Genomic DNA, 15,234 nt, shown 5'->3' on the forward strand with positions numbered 1-15,234 from the left:
TAGACATACACTATCCAAATCATTTTACAGATTCAGTGCAATCCTCATCAAAATGACAATGGCATTCTTCACAGAAATATAAAAAATAATCCTAAAATTTATATGGATGTGGAAAACAGCCATAATGACCAAAACCAGCCTCAGTAGAAAGATCAAAACTGGGGAAATTTCATTATCTGTCTTCAATGACTTCAAATTATACTACAGCACCATGGTACTGGCATAAAAACAAAAACGGAGACCAAAGGAACAGAACAGACAATCCAGAAATAAGTTCACACATCTATAGGGAACTTACCTTGACAAAGGTGCCAAGAACTTACACTGGGGAAGGACAGTAATTTCAATGAACAGTGTTGGGAAAGCTGCATGTAAATATGAACAATGAAACTGAACTCTTATCTCTCACCACATGCAAAAATCAAATCAAAATGGATAAAAGTCTTAAAGCTAAGACTCCTAACTATGAACTACTAAAAGAAAGCATTGGGGACGTTTGACAATGTCTTCAGGACATTGGTTTGGGCAAGAAATTCTTGAGTAATACCCTCAAACATAGCCAACCAAAATCAATATGCACACATGGAATTCATAAAGCTAAACAGCTTCGGAATGGCAAAATAAACAGTCAGGGAAGTGAAGAGACAGCAGACAGAATGGGAAGAAAATGTTTGTACGTGACCCATCTTGCAAGGAATAAATAACTACAATGCGTAAGAAGCTCCAACAACCCAAGGAAAAAGTCAAATCATCCAGTTATAAAATGGACAAAAGATCTAAATAGATATTTCTCAAAACAAGATATATCAATGGCCAACAAGCATACAAAGAATGCTCACCCTCGTTAATCATCAGAGAAATGCAAATGAAAACTATAATAAAGTATGTACCATCTCACCCAAGCCTTAATGGCTTTTATTAAAAAGACAGACAATAATAAAAGTTGACAGGGGTGTGCAAAAAGGGAAGCCCGTGTATGCTGCTGGTGGAATGGAAATTAGTGCAAACACTATGGATACCAGTACAGAGGTTTCCCACAAAACCAAAAGTAGAAGTATCATATAACACAGCAACCCCAGTGTTAGGTATATATTCGAAATGGTGATAATTAGTATGCCAAAAAGATATTTACACCCCTGTGTTTATTGCAGCATGAGATTTGGTATTAACATTAAGGGTCTATCAACAGATAAAGAAATGCAGTTAGCTACAGAAAAGCAATGAAATTCTGGTACTTGCAACAACATGAATAGAACTGGAGAAATTCCAAGCACAGAAAGACAAATCCTATTAAACAGTTGATCTCATGGAGACAGGGGAACAATGGTTATGGGAGGCTGGGAAGGGCAGCAGAGATAGGGAGATAAGGTAGGCATGGTTAATATGTGCAAAAATATAGTTAGATAGAGTGAACTATGTTTGGTAGCACAGCAGAGACTGTAGCCAACATGAAGTTACAGTATATTTTAAAATAACTAAAGGAGTGGAATTGGAATGGGCCTAATATAAAGAAATAATAGATGCCTGAGGTGAAGGAAACCCCCATTAGTCTGATCTGACACATGTATGCCTGTATCAAAACCTCATCTGTATCCTGTAAATTTATACAACTGTTATGTACCCATAATAATTAAAAATGAAAAATTTTAAATGAAAACAAAACAAGTGGAAATTTGAAAGACCAATAGGGAATTAGTTAAACAAACGTATGACTGTAGAATGGATTTTTATGTGGGTAATTCAAAGGCTGTAACTCAAAACAAAATAATGTTAAAAATTAAAACTCACAAGTATAAAACACCTGACATCAAACATTAAATGAAAGGTGTGGGCCTGCAGGTGCACAATGTCTGAGAGCCCCTCATTTCATTATAGACTCTATGAATAAAGTTAGAGTGTAAGCAAAATTTGCCATGGTATCTTCTGCTCCTTTGACCCTCACATTTACGCACATTTTTCCTCACAATCCTAGGCAAACAAGCGTATTTCCAAAAGAGAGCTAACCTGCTGTGTAGTGTAATATTTAGAAATAAACATATCCTACATCAAGCACACAAAGTGAACTTAATGTAAGTTAAAAACGGCTGTTGCTAACACAGAGGCTTAGGAAGCCTGGGCCCCCCTGAGGCGCACACAGACCTGGCTTGCTTGGGTTAAAATCCCACAAGCTGAGTCTCTGAAGTTGTGCACCGTTAAGCCTGAGGCCAAAGGGCATGTCGCCCCTTCTCAGAGATACGGGCCAGAGAGTTGACATATGTTAAACACATATTGTCAAAGGTCTACAGGTGTTCTGCCCTGTGGATAAACACAGTTGTTACTTCATGCTGGGTAAACTGAGTGAGCGCTTGAAGGCACTTTTCCATTAGCTTTGTTCCCCTGTGGTTTTTTCTTCTTTGTGATCTTTATTTGGATATTAGCTCAAGAAATTAGTCAATGTCTAGAAAAGAATGTTAACTGCAGAAGTGATTGTGGTGATGTGGCAACATGATATTTCCTTACGAGTTAATTTTAGATAGGTAAAATGAGGTAATGGTGAAACTAGTAGATTATAGATAAAGTGTGTACATGACTAGAAGTGTATAAAATCAGACCCCCGAATAAAGAGCTCTGCTACACTCAATCTTAGGATGTGTAGTCACATGTTTCTTGCCCCCTTTCCCTAACATTGCAGGAGTGAGCCTGCACCTGTGGCTGCACGGCTGTCTCTACGCGGTACCAGCACTTACAACAACATTGCTGTTTTAAGGTTCAATGAAAGAATTCTTACATAAGACTAGATGGGGAGAAAGACAAAGCTAGCAGTAGCAGAGAGCCCCTTCTAGAAAGCAAGAGTGCGGGATAGAAAAGGTACAGTTTGCTTGTGTCCAAGCTGCTGGTACAACGAGATTCTAACGGAAAGAACTTTGAGCAATCCAGGCTGTAGCAGACAGTAATGCAGGTCACAAGTCAAGAGTTGAGTATTTCATAGGAGGGAATATTCTGGCCCATTCTAGGTTGTGTCTCAGAGAGGAAGGTCTCCAACTTCAAGCATGAATCTAAATTTCCAAAGTGCATCTACATTTGGAGTAAGTGTGATTGCTGTGGAAGATTACTATTTGGTGTCCTGTTTCCCAGGGATCACTATCACACCACAGAGATGCATGTACCAGGGAGTCTGAGATGCGTGCGTGCATGTGGGAGGACACTCAGGGGAATGGTTGATGGTCGACCTTCGGAGAAATCACAGACCATGTTTCCTTTCTATTATCCCTGAATGAAATTGGAATAAAATAAACAAAAAGGAAGCTCAAGAGTAAAATAATGAGAAACAGAAATCAAGCCACTAACAGCTGTGTCACAGGATGAAAAAGGAAAAAAAAAATGGTTATAAGAGTCTGAGTCTGTGAAATCACGAATCACACTATTGTGAACACAACCAGTGGGCTGATCCTTTCTTTGGTCAGACACTGCTGCTCCCACAACAGGGGATCACTGAAAACAGAAATGAATAAAACACTGGGACTAATTCCAGCTGCAACTACCTGGCTGTGGTTTGAAATTCGCAAAACAGAACAATTAATTACAACAAAACATTGAAAATTGTGCAGATCTTTGCCAGTATTAGGTACTTGTCTACATAGTTTTCCGTAATAGAAAAATATTATCCCCACCCCCATGATAGCTTGTTCTGAAAAAATGCTTTTCTAAATTACAGTTATCTGTCATGGACACGTTTCCCTTTATTCCATGGACTGTAGTCCTCACCTGTACTGTGCAGAGACTTTCTCTACTGTCATATCTGCATTGCCACGTCTCAACTCCAGATATTCCACACAGAGGAGGACAGCACCGTGTCTGGACCCTGCTAACGGTGCTGTCAACATGGCCATGGAACAGTGACCCAACTTGTCAGCTGCGGAACTCGCTGCTGCTGGCGAACACGGGGCTTCAGGTCAGCATTTTGAGACTCCTGCTACTTGCCAGCTGCCTCTGTGACCTGAGTACTATTATTAAGCCAAGGAAAACCACTACAACTTTTCAAAATCAAATGGAATCTGCCTTTTGTACATGAAAGACCTCACGTACACATTCTTATACATGAAAAAATGTGACGCTGGGAACTTCTTTTTGTAGTTGAATACATAAACATTTTTTCTTAGGGGACATCTTCTAAGAATTTTACAGCAATGGCTAACAGCAGTTGTTTCTAAATGTTGCCGTACAGCAGTGAAAAATGTTTTCTCCAGAAATGAGGTGCAGATTTTTAACCAACACATTTATTGAAATCTGAGATATAAGTAGGATTCTGAAAAGCATGATGATGGTGAAGCTCCTTATTACACTACATGGTGGTTAAACCTGAGCTATTTTTAACTATCCCCCCGTAGCATATTAGTGTTTTGATTCTCACATTTTATTAGATTTTAATTATTACACTATCCTGCTGTAAAAATAGCAATGTTTATACAAACTACAATAGTTTTAAATTGTATTTATTTTACTTTCATATGTATTTATTGGCTTTCTTCATTAATTTATTCATGGTTTTAGATGCTGAGGTCTGACAACTAAATTCACAAACTCATCCTAGAAAAAGTTCTACATTGCTGAATAACATTTACTAGGGTCACCTTCGAGGTACTCCCCATGGGAAGCTAAGCATCATGTCACTCCCTAGTCCACCCTTTAAAGCAATTTTGGAATTCTTTTACTGGAATAGCCATCAGAGCTATTGTCATATTACTTGTCATATTACTCTTGATGTCCTGAATGTCATCAAAATGTCCTCCTTATAATATTTTCTTTTTCACTGGATAAAGAAAAAGTCATTGGGTGCCAGGTGAGGTGAGTAGGGAGGGTGTTACAATACAGTTTTTCATTTACTGGCTAAAAACTTCTTTACCAACAGTGCCATGTGAGCTGGTGCACTGTCATGATGCAAAAGCCATGAATTGTTTGTGAAAAGTGCGGGTCATTCTTGTCTAACTTTTTCTTCTTTTTTTTAATTCATAATAATAATTATTATTATTATTGGCAGTTTTTGGCTGGGGCTAGGTTTTAATCCACCACCTCCAGCATATGGGGCCGGCTTCCCACTCCTTTGAGCCACAGGTGCCTCCCCTCTTGTCTAACCTTTTCAGCACTTCCAAATAGTAAACTTGGTTAGCTTTCTGTCTGGGTGGTAAAAATTCATAATGAAAAATCACTCTGATATAAAAAAATGTTTAACAACATTGTTTTTACTTCATCTAGACTGACAGAACTTTTTTGGTCATGGAGAATTGGCTGACTTCCATCATGCACTTTGAGGCTTTGTTTCAGGGTCATGTTGGTGCACTCATATTCCATCACCAATGACAGCATGGCCCAAAACATTACCTTGCCTCTCCAGAGGTCTTGGCAAACTTCAACTCTCCCTTACTTTTGTTGTTTGGTAAGCTCCTGTGGGACCAGTTTTGTACATACCTTTCCTATGCCAAATTTTTATTTAGGACTTCCATAACTGCTTCCCTATCAATGTTTACTTGGTCTGCTTTGCTACCCACGACACAATTATGACATACAAATAAATGAATTTTTGCAATGTTTTCATCAGTTCTGCTCATTACTGGCCACCCTGATCTCTTTTCATCAGTGAAACTTTTTCTCACCTCAGAAAAACATGTAATCCATTTGTACACTGCCGTTTTCTTTATGGCATTATCCCCATAAACTTTTATTAACATGTCCCTGATTTCATTTCTACTCTTGCCAAATGTAATGAGAAGTTTAATGTTTGTTCATTACTCTAATTCGAGCTCTGACCTTCTTGTGACAGCACACAAAAACACCACAATGATAATGAATGCCACTCAGCAGGACACGTTACATGTTGACACAAACACAGCTGAGAGACATACTACAATTTTTTATGTTTTTAGCTCTGCCAGTCTGAGAGTGAGTTTGTAAACAATCTTGGTTTGGCACAGTCTAGGAGAAACTGGAATAGAACTTCAACAAAACACCTATAGCATGAGTATGCAAGAGGTAAAATTCCCATAACTCATGGCTGGCCTTGAAGGCTGGGGATTTGCATAAAAGTCAACAGTATATCCTAGGAATGTCAAGACTGTGTTCTTTTAAGATAATTTATAGCCTCTAGATGGTTTTGAGTCTAAAAAGCAAGCATTCAAGCAGCTTTCTCCCCCTGCTTTGCAATGTGACCTTATCTTTATGTGAGTAAATGGCTAACATTTTTCAAAGAAAGTTATTTTGGGTAGAGCAAAAAAACATAGAAGAATGTATATCAGTTAATCAGTAGACTACCAGACACTAAAGAAGAGTTAATCTATTTTTACAATGCAGTTGTTTGGTTAACAGTATGTACGTACAACACCAACTATATAAGCTGGAAAAAAATAAAGAACTTGGCTACTCACCATCATAGAGCTTGTAGTCTCCCTTTATTTTATACTGTCTCAAAAGCAAGTCCTATAATTTGCGACACTGACCACGCACAAGAAACTTCACGCAACAAAACACTGCTATTCTAAGGTTATGAGACCTCACTGGGCTGTGCGTACAGTGCTGCCAACAAAAATGCATTGGGGAAAGTTCATAAATGTAATTGTCAGACCTGGTACAAGGATGAAAGGGACAGACTAGTTCCTTTCCCTGGATGACAGAGAAAATAACCAACTTTAGAGTATTAACAAAATTACCAGGGGATAATTATATGCAGGGCAATAATATTGTGTGTTGTTCTTGAGAATGAGTGGGTGGCTACTTTGGATTCAGAGATCAGGAAAGAAATTCTCTTGCTTTAGGAGGTAGCATTTGGGTTGAGTTATGAATGGTAATATGGGCTATGTGCACCAAGATAAAGAGACAAAACACTCCAGGAAGATAAAGTACTTGGGGCAAAGGCTTTAAGGAAGAAGCAAACAAGTTGCATTCAAAGGACAGCAAGAAAACCAAACCAGTGGCTTAGAACTGGTAAACAGGAGAGTACAGGATGAGATGGCCCAGGCCGGTGTGGAGCAAATCACTCAGGGCATTATAATCTTAGGGAAGGCAGTTGCACTTGAGTCTAAGTGTGTTAAAAACTAGAAAACCAAAACCAAAACACTGAAGACTGAGAAAATGACATTTGAGCTACTCTACAGAGTATAGACATATAGAGGACGGATGAAAAAGACAAAAAAAAAAAAATTACAAAGCTACTGTGTTAGCAGACTAAGACTAAACCTTACTAGGGTGCAGTAATAGCAATGGAAAGAGGGGGACAGACTCCTGGTACACTTGGGATGCACAGTCCCTATGATCTGCTAGTGGATTTGGTGTGAGAAGGAACAGAAAGAATCAAGTCAATAATAAATTGAAATATTTTAGGATAAGCAACTTTATGTGAAAGGCAAATTTGTGGCATATGGAAATGATTCAAACATGATCTACTAAACCTCGCCATTGCATCCTAACATTCTGATTCAATACTCGGAATTTTTACTTCACCAGAGACCCAAACTTTGATTCAGTATGCACTGCTCATCTGCTAATGAGATCTTATTTTATCATGAAGATTCCTTTTGAGAAGAAGTTAATCCAGTTAGTAAAAGTTAATCATACAGTGTCCTAATGAGACCTACTCAACTTATAAGACTGAATAACTGATAAAATATTATAACAAATAATTTTAAGTTTAGCTGCTCAGAAAAGCAACCTCTACAATTTATCATTCATTCATGCATTCCTCCTTCCTTCCCTCCCTTCTTCCTTCTCTTTCTCCCTTCCCTTCCCTTCTCATTTTTGCTATCTTGTTGATATATAGATGCATATATTTTTGAGGTACACATCAATTTGGTATAGTTATATAATTAAAATGGGTTAATTCTAATATCTATTCCCTTAAATATTTATATTTATACTAGAAAGATTTAAAATATTTTCTTCTGGCTATTTTGAAATGTACAATCATTTAATGGTAACTATTACTAACATTATCTATGGAGGACGAGGTCTTATTTCTTCTGTTTAAGTGTATATTTGTACCTAATTATAAAAGTCTTTTTATCCCTTCCCACCTTCTGGTATCCACCAATCTACTCTTTATCTCATGAGTTCCATTTTTTTTTACCTCCTACCTATGAGTGAGAACATGCAACAATTGTCTTTCTGTATTTGCCTTGTTTCACTTAACATAATATTCTCCAGTTCTATCCATGATACTGAACAATCACAGGATTTCATGTTTCTTCTGACTGAGTACTATTCCACTGTGTATATATACCACGTTGTCTTTATCCATTCATCTGCTGTCAGATACTTTGATTCCGTTTTTCTGACTACTGTGAATAAGCTGCAATAAACATGGGCATCTACATATCTCTTCATCATATTGATTTCCTTTCTTTTGGATATATATTCAGTAGTGGAATTGTTGGATCGTACAGTAGTTCTATTGTTCGTTTTGAAGACCCCACATTCTGTTTTCCATAGTGCCTGTACTCATTTATGTTCACTCCCTACCAACGGTATGAGAGGGCTCCTCCCCTTTCTCCACATCCCCACCAGCATCTGTTATTGCCTATCTTTTTCATAAAAGCCATTATAACTAGGGTGAGACGATATCTCACAGTATTAATGATTTGCATTTCTGTGATGATTAATTACATTGGGCATTTTGTGATATCTCTGTACCAGGTAGCTATTGTTGTATCTTTTTTTTTTTTCACTGTTATCTTTTTTTTATTAAATCATAGCTGTGTACATTAATGCAATCATGGCACTGTTATCTTTAGTAATCTGAAGGATGGCAAAACATAATTAGTGTAAGTGATGTTATGTACCTTTTCACATATTTTAGAGCCATTTATATTTCCTTTGTTAAAAATAACTTTTTTAATTTTAATTTTTTCTTGAGTCTTACTTTGTTGCCCTTGGTAGAGTACCAGAGTGTCATAGCTCACAGCAACATCAAACTCTTGGGCTCAAGAGATCCTCTTGGCTCATTTTTTCATTTTTAGTAGAAACAAGGTCTCACTCTTACTCAGGCTGGTCTCAAATTCCTGAGCTCAAGCAATCCTCCTGCCTTGGACTCCCAAAGTGCTAGGATTACAGGCATGAGGCACTACACCTGGCCAACTTTTCTCATTTTCTGAGTTGGTCTTTTTTTCTTTCTTTATTAATGAACTGTCACACACTTTACATAAAGGAAATTAGTGTTTTATCGTGAATTGCAACTATTTTGCCCACAGATTGTCATGTCTTTCAACTTTCCTTGATGGCAGTTTGTGTTACACAGAACTTTAAATTTTTACGAAGATTATTTTTAAATTATGGTAAAATATACGTAAGTTGTTTTTTTATGTTTAACGATCATTTTAATTTTCAGATTCTCAACTTCTGCACACCTTTAGCAATCCTCAAGAAATTAAACATTCTCATATCCTTTCCACAAAAAGAAGCAGCAGTACATTTGTACATTCTAATGAGTGTCACAAAACATTTATTAGTCTCTGACAAAAGGCATCCATGGTAGGAATAGTAGAAAGACTAAAATAGAAAGACAAATTAGTGGTTAAATATATAAATCCTAAATACATCACACTATAGGTTATTTTCCCCACATTTTGGTCATGGACTGTAACAGAAAGATTTAATTAGGTGACTTTTAATTTAAGGAGTTCCAACATTGTCTAACCCATAACATAAAGTGATATTGCTCTTAGAAAAATATTGGTTTGGTGAGAGGGTACATTTTAGACATATTTGGTTAGTTTCTAAACCATACGTCATTTCATTACAATCACTACTCAGAAGGCAATCACTTTTTTTGAAAAGGGGCAGACTAAATTTTAAATTAGCATCAGATTTCTATCCATAATTACCCAATCAATATTGACATAGATACCATCAAGTATGCAAAGACTAAAAGAATTTCAATTACAAACTTTGTGGGGGAAAAAACCTTAATGACATAAAAATATTGATAATTCTATCATATTTTTATATTAAAAGAATGAAGGACTGGACATCAGCAGAAAAGCTATTAAAACTATTGTTCACTGGGTGGTGCTATGGCTTAGTGGGTAGGGTGCCGGCCCCATATACTGAGGGTGGCGGATTCAAACCCGGCCCCGGCCAAACTGCAACAACAAAACAGCTGGGCATTATGGCGGGCACCTATAGTCCCAGCTACTCGGGAAGTTGAGGCAAGAGAATCACCTAAGCCCAGAAGTTAGAGGTTACCGTGAGCTGTGACGTCACAGCACTCTACCGAGGGCGATACAATCAGACTCTCTCTAAAACAAACAAACAAGAAACCCCACTACTGTTTGTTAATAATTGTTTATATTAATGAAACAGAACAACAATAATCTCTAAGTTAAATTTAACAAAATGAAATCAATATCCTGATCTAACTTTTAGGGGTAAGAAGGGCAAATCCCAAGTGTCATTCTTTCTGTCCATAAACACACATAAAAGCCAATATAAATGATCAGAAAATAAACACATGGTTATGTTTCAGATTCTACAACATGAGATATTATGATATCATAATTGTTCTAGAGTAAACTCCCATTTTTTCTGAAATAGCAGATTAACAGAAATATGAAATTTCCAAAAATTCAGGTAATTTAGTAACTAATTTTGACACCAGATACCCCAGTGTAAAAAGCTATAAAATCAAAATGTTCTGTGTCATTTAGCAACGAATAGACAAGGGAGAATGTTCTGCTGAATTGAACCTGCTACTTCATTCTAGACCCAGTTTCTGCTTACTCTGGACTCATTCAATTCCAAATCTCCCAAATTGTCAAATTTACCCCATCCAGCCTCATCCCAACTCTTAGCTCATTTTATGAGTAAGAGTCTAGTTTCTTTTCTGTCGACTAATTCCAAATTTTCTAGAAAACTGATTTTCTGATTTAACATTGATTTTTTTATTTTTTTTTTTGGAGACAGTTTCCCCTTGTGGCACCTTGTTAAGAGTGCCATGACATCAGCTCACAGCAACCTCAAATTCCTGGGCTCAAGCAACTCTCCAGTCTCAGCCCTCTGAGCAGCTGCAACCGCAGGCAGCTACCACAATGCCTGGCTATTTTTCAGAGACAGGGTCTCAATCTTGCTCAGGCTGGTCTCAAACCTGCGAACTCAGGCAATCCACCCACCTCACCTTCCAGAGTGCTAGGATTACAGGCATGAGCCACTGGGCCCAGCTTTAACATTGATCTTAATCCATTTAAAAATCAACAAACATGGCTTGGTGCCCATAGCACAGTGGTTACGCCAACCACATACACCGAGGCTGGCGGGTTCAAACCTGGCCCAGGCTAGCTAAACAACCACAACAAAAAAATAGCCAGGTGTTGTGGCAGGCACCTGTAGTCCCAGCTACTTAGGAGGCTGAGGCAAGAGAATCTCTTAAGCCCAAGAGTTGGAGGTCGCTGCGACCCGCGATGCCACAGCATTCTACTGAGGGTGACATAGTGAGACTCTGTCTTAAGAAAAAAAAAAAAAAAGACATGCTATAATGCTTAAATCTTAAACTGGAGATAGAAATTAGATTATTTCAGTGATGTAGAAGATACATTTCACATACTCCAGAGATGGGAAAATAGCTAGAAAACTTACACTTTAAACTCTGCATGGATTCCTTAATTATTTGGAATAGTCTAACATTGCTTTGATTACTAGTCATGACAAAAAAGCCAGCAAAGGCCATAAAACATGATTTTTTTTGGAAATACAATGGCACTTGAAAATTTCTTGGAGTTGGCCAAGGCATTTTCACATCCATAAAGACTGCAAAACTTAGTGATCACAGTTATTAACAATGGAATGATAGAGAGACACTTGCTCATCACTGAGCTCCACAAAAACACACTATGTATTCTTCCCGGATAATCACATAGTCCTTTAATTAAAGATATGAGTGTGACTACAAAGCAGAATTAATGACAAATTTATAAATATTCTATGATAGGAATGAGAGCTTTACAATCTGGCCTTACTAGATCACAAAACACTCCCTTTACTCATGCATTATTTTGAATATTTCTGAAACATTTGAAAAATACTTTTCTGTGAATTACGAGACTGTAGGGAATGAGCACTTTTAGGTATCTTACTATTATTTCTAGTAGAACTTGGCCTCTTTCTCCCATTAATGGAATGCCTCAACTGGATCTTAAAAGAAGGCTGCCAGTTTTCATCTTTTGAGCCTCTCCGTGGTTTTGAATGCTCTGTGTCACTTTGTTTTTTGAAGCTCCTATCTTTGGAATTCTTCCTCTGTCCGTTTAGCAATTTGTCTGAAGGTGAGGGTGTAGACCATAATGGATATTCATCAGGGGATCCTTTCTGCCGGTTTGGCCTCATTGGCCTTTATCTGCTTATTTTTGAAGCTGTAATGCTAATAACCTGTCTTGTTCTTCTTGTTTATGTCTTTCAAAAAGCAGATGCTCCCAATTTATCAGTTTTGGGGTGAAATTTATTTCTGTTTCCTCTTGGTCAGAGGAACCTCTGGGGAACATTTTTCTTCTTTTTCCAGAAAAGCATGGATCCTTAGCTGCTTTAAACAAAGATTCCTCATTTTTTCTTTTGGAAATATCCATACCGATCAGATGAGACTCTTCATTTTCTGTCTTGACTGTGTTGTTTCCAATTACCTGTGTCATACCTGATACAGCACACCCACTCTCTGTTTTGCCACCAGGCTTACCTGCAGCTTCTTTTGAGTAGAGAATTTTGGTTTGCGGTTCCTCATGATTTAAGACACAGAACTCTTTATCCTGATTGTTTGGTCTTGTTTCGACTTTTCCTTCAAGGCACCACTCTGAACTATAGGCACACAAGCATGGCATAGGTGATTCCATTGAAGACTTTGCACTTTGTTCTTGATTTTCAAGGCCTATTTGTGGGGAAAGTGTTGGCATATCTTCTTCAACTTCTGTGTCTTGCCATGTTGGACTTTTCTCACCACTACTGTCAATTTCCTTAGATATGGAGTTTTTCCTGATTTCTTGTACAACTTTAGACTGTGATGCTGACCCAAATTGAGATTTAGGTGACAAATACTTCTGAATACCTCCAGCGTTTCTTTGTTTATTCTTACTTTTATTTTCAGACTTGACTGTGACTGGATCAGATTTTCTGGAATTCAAGGAAGAAGCCAAGATACTTCCCTCATGAAAATTGTTAATATTAATGCTTAGCTTTCTTGCCAGCTCATCATCCCTTTTCTGTTGTTCTTCCATCTCCCTTTGCCTTTTTTCAGACTGTCTTTTTTCCTCTTCTTCTTCCTCTGCCAATAATCTCTGTATATGTTCTTCACTGGCTTTATTTTCTTCTTCTTCACTGGCTCGTCGCTCTGCCTCCATCTTGCTTACCTCCTCTTCATATTCTCTTCTTAATTCCCCAGGTTTACTTAACAGATGAACTGGCTGATAGTCATCAACTGTTTCGATTTCCTCCGATTCTTGCCCAGAAACTCGAAGCTTGCATTCCTTTGGGTAGTGTTTTTGAATTATCTTCCACATTTCCATATTGATAAGAGAATTTTTTCGGGTATGGTACCGAGTCCACAAGGATACCTGGCAGCGACAAAAGGGACAAGATAAATTTGCTTTCTCGACGGTGGATTGGAAACACGGACTACAGAGTGTGTGATTACAAGGCAGGGTTACAGGCTCGATCAGAATTTCCATACAGATTTGGCACTGGCAATCCGACAGGGAAGGGATGAAGTCCTTGGGCACGGCCATTTTAATATGCTAATGAGCCTTATTTAACATAAACAGGTTTTTTTAAAAAGAATTTTCGGCCAACTACACGAAAGCAAATCAAGAGTTTTGCGTTTAAATATTATGAGAACAGGAGCATCAAACACGTCATGAAACAAGACGCCCGTAGGGTCATGCAAACAGTAATATCCTGGAAGGTGGTGTGTTTTGTCCATTTTTAGGACAAAGTCCGACAAGAAAATAAATGAACGTTTTCATCTGGAGAGCTTGGCTGCATTAACACCACGCAGGGCAGACAGGAGCCCGGGCTGTGCAAGTGATAGCCGCCAAGCTCCCCTCCTCCCTCTTACCCCGTGAGGATGCGCTCTTTAGTCCAGGCCACGGCTCCCGGGACTCCACTCCCACCTGGACGCGGGCTCCAGCTGCAGCAGGACCTCCGTTTTACCGTTGCTGTGCTGTAAGAGTAGCGCGCAAGCCCCTGTGTTCCAATTTTCCTGCACCTTGCGCTGCTTCCCGAGGCTCAGCACCTGTTCTCTGCAGCCTCTTCTGTCAGCCAAATAGTCCATTCGTGAGGGCGGGACCGCAGCAACAGCTGTTGTATCTTCTTTTGAGAAGGGTCTGTCCAGTTTTTGCCATTTTCTAATCAGATTATAGGGTTTTTTTCCTTTAGAGTTGAGTTTCTTATACATTCTGGTTATTAATCTCTTCTTCAAAGGACGGTTTGAAAATATTGTTTTCCAATTCTGTGGTTGTCTCTTGGTTGATTGTTCCTTCACTTTGCAGGAACTCTTTACTCAGTTCGATCAAATCTAACTTGTCAATTTTGTTCTGTTTCTTTTACTTTTGAGGTCTTACACAAAAATCTTTGCCCCAGCCAATGTTCAAGAACACTTCTCCAACGTTTTCTTTTCATAGTTTCAATACAGCACTGAAAGTCCTGGCCAGAGCAATTAAGCAAGAGAAAGAAAATAAAAACATCAAAACTGGAAAGGAAGAAGTCAAAATAGAAATGATCTTGTATTTAGAAAAATCGAAAACTCCACCAAAAAACTGTTATAAATGATAAACAATTTTAGTAATGTATCAGGATGCAAAATCAACACACAAAAATCAGTGACATTTATATATGTTAACAACAAAAAATCTGAAAAAGAAATCAAGAAAGCAATTCCCTTTACAATAACTAAAAGGAGTATAAAGTATCTAAGATTTAAATTAATCAAAATTTTTAAAGATCTATGTAATAAAAGCTATAAAACACTTGTGACAGAAATTGAGGAAAACACGACAAAATTTGGAAGGTATTTCATAATTTTTTGTGCCTTAGCAAAGAATATGTACATTTCTGCCAAATTTTAATGTGCTACAATGTATCTTTGAAATGTTGAAAGAGTATTAACTTGTTGCTTATTTGAACAAAATATATCATACAATTTTTAAAAGCAAAAATAAATTTACCACTACAAAATAAATCAAACAGTATATCACATTTAAAGACAAAAGACAAGGAAAGGTCACTTTGAAACAACATAAA

General features: G+C 37.7%; 1 pseudogene; it reads right to left on the reverse strand.

Moving 5' to 3' along the window:
* Positions 1-10,993: 10,993 nt before the first annotated feature.
* Positions 10,994-13,721, reverse strand: LOC128588349 (E3 ubiquitin-protein ligase RNF168-like; annotated as a pseudogene).
* Between the last annotated feature and the right edge of the window lie 1,513 nt (positions 13,722-15,234).

Source organism: Nycticebus coucang, chromosome 6 (genome assembly GCF_027406575.1).
Source record: "Nycticebus coucang isolate mNycCou1 chromosome 6, mNycCou1.pri, whole genome shotgun sequence".
Classification (NCBI taxonomy): domain Eukaryota; kingdom Metazoa; phylum Chordata; class Mammalia; order Primates; family Lorisidae; genus Nycticebus; species Nycticebus coucang.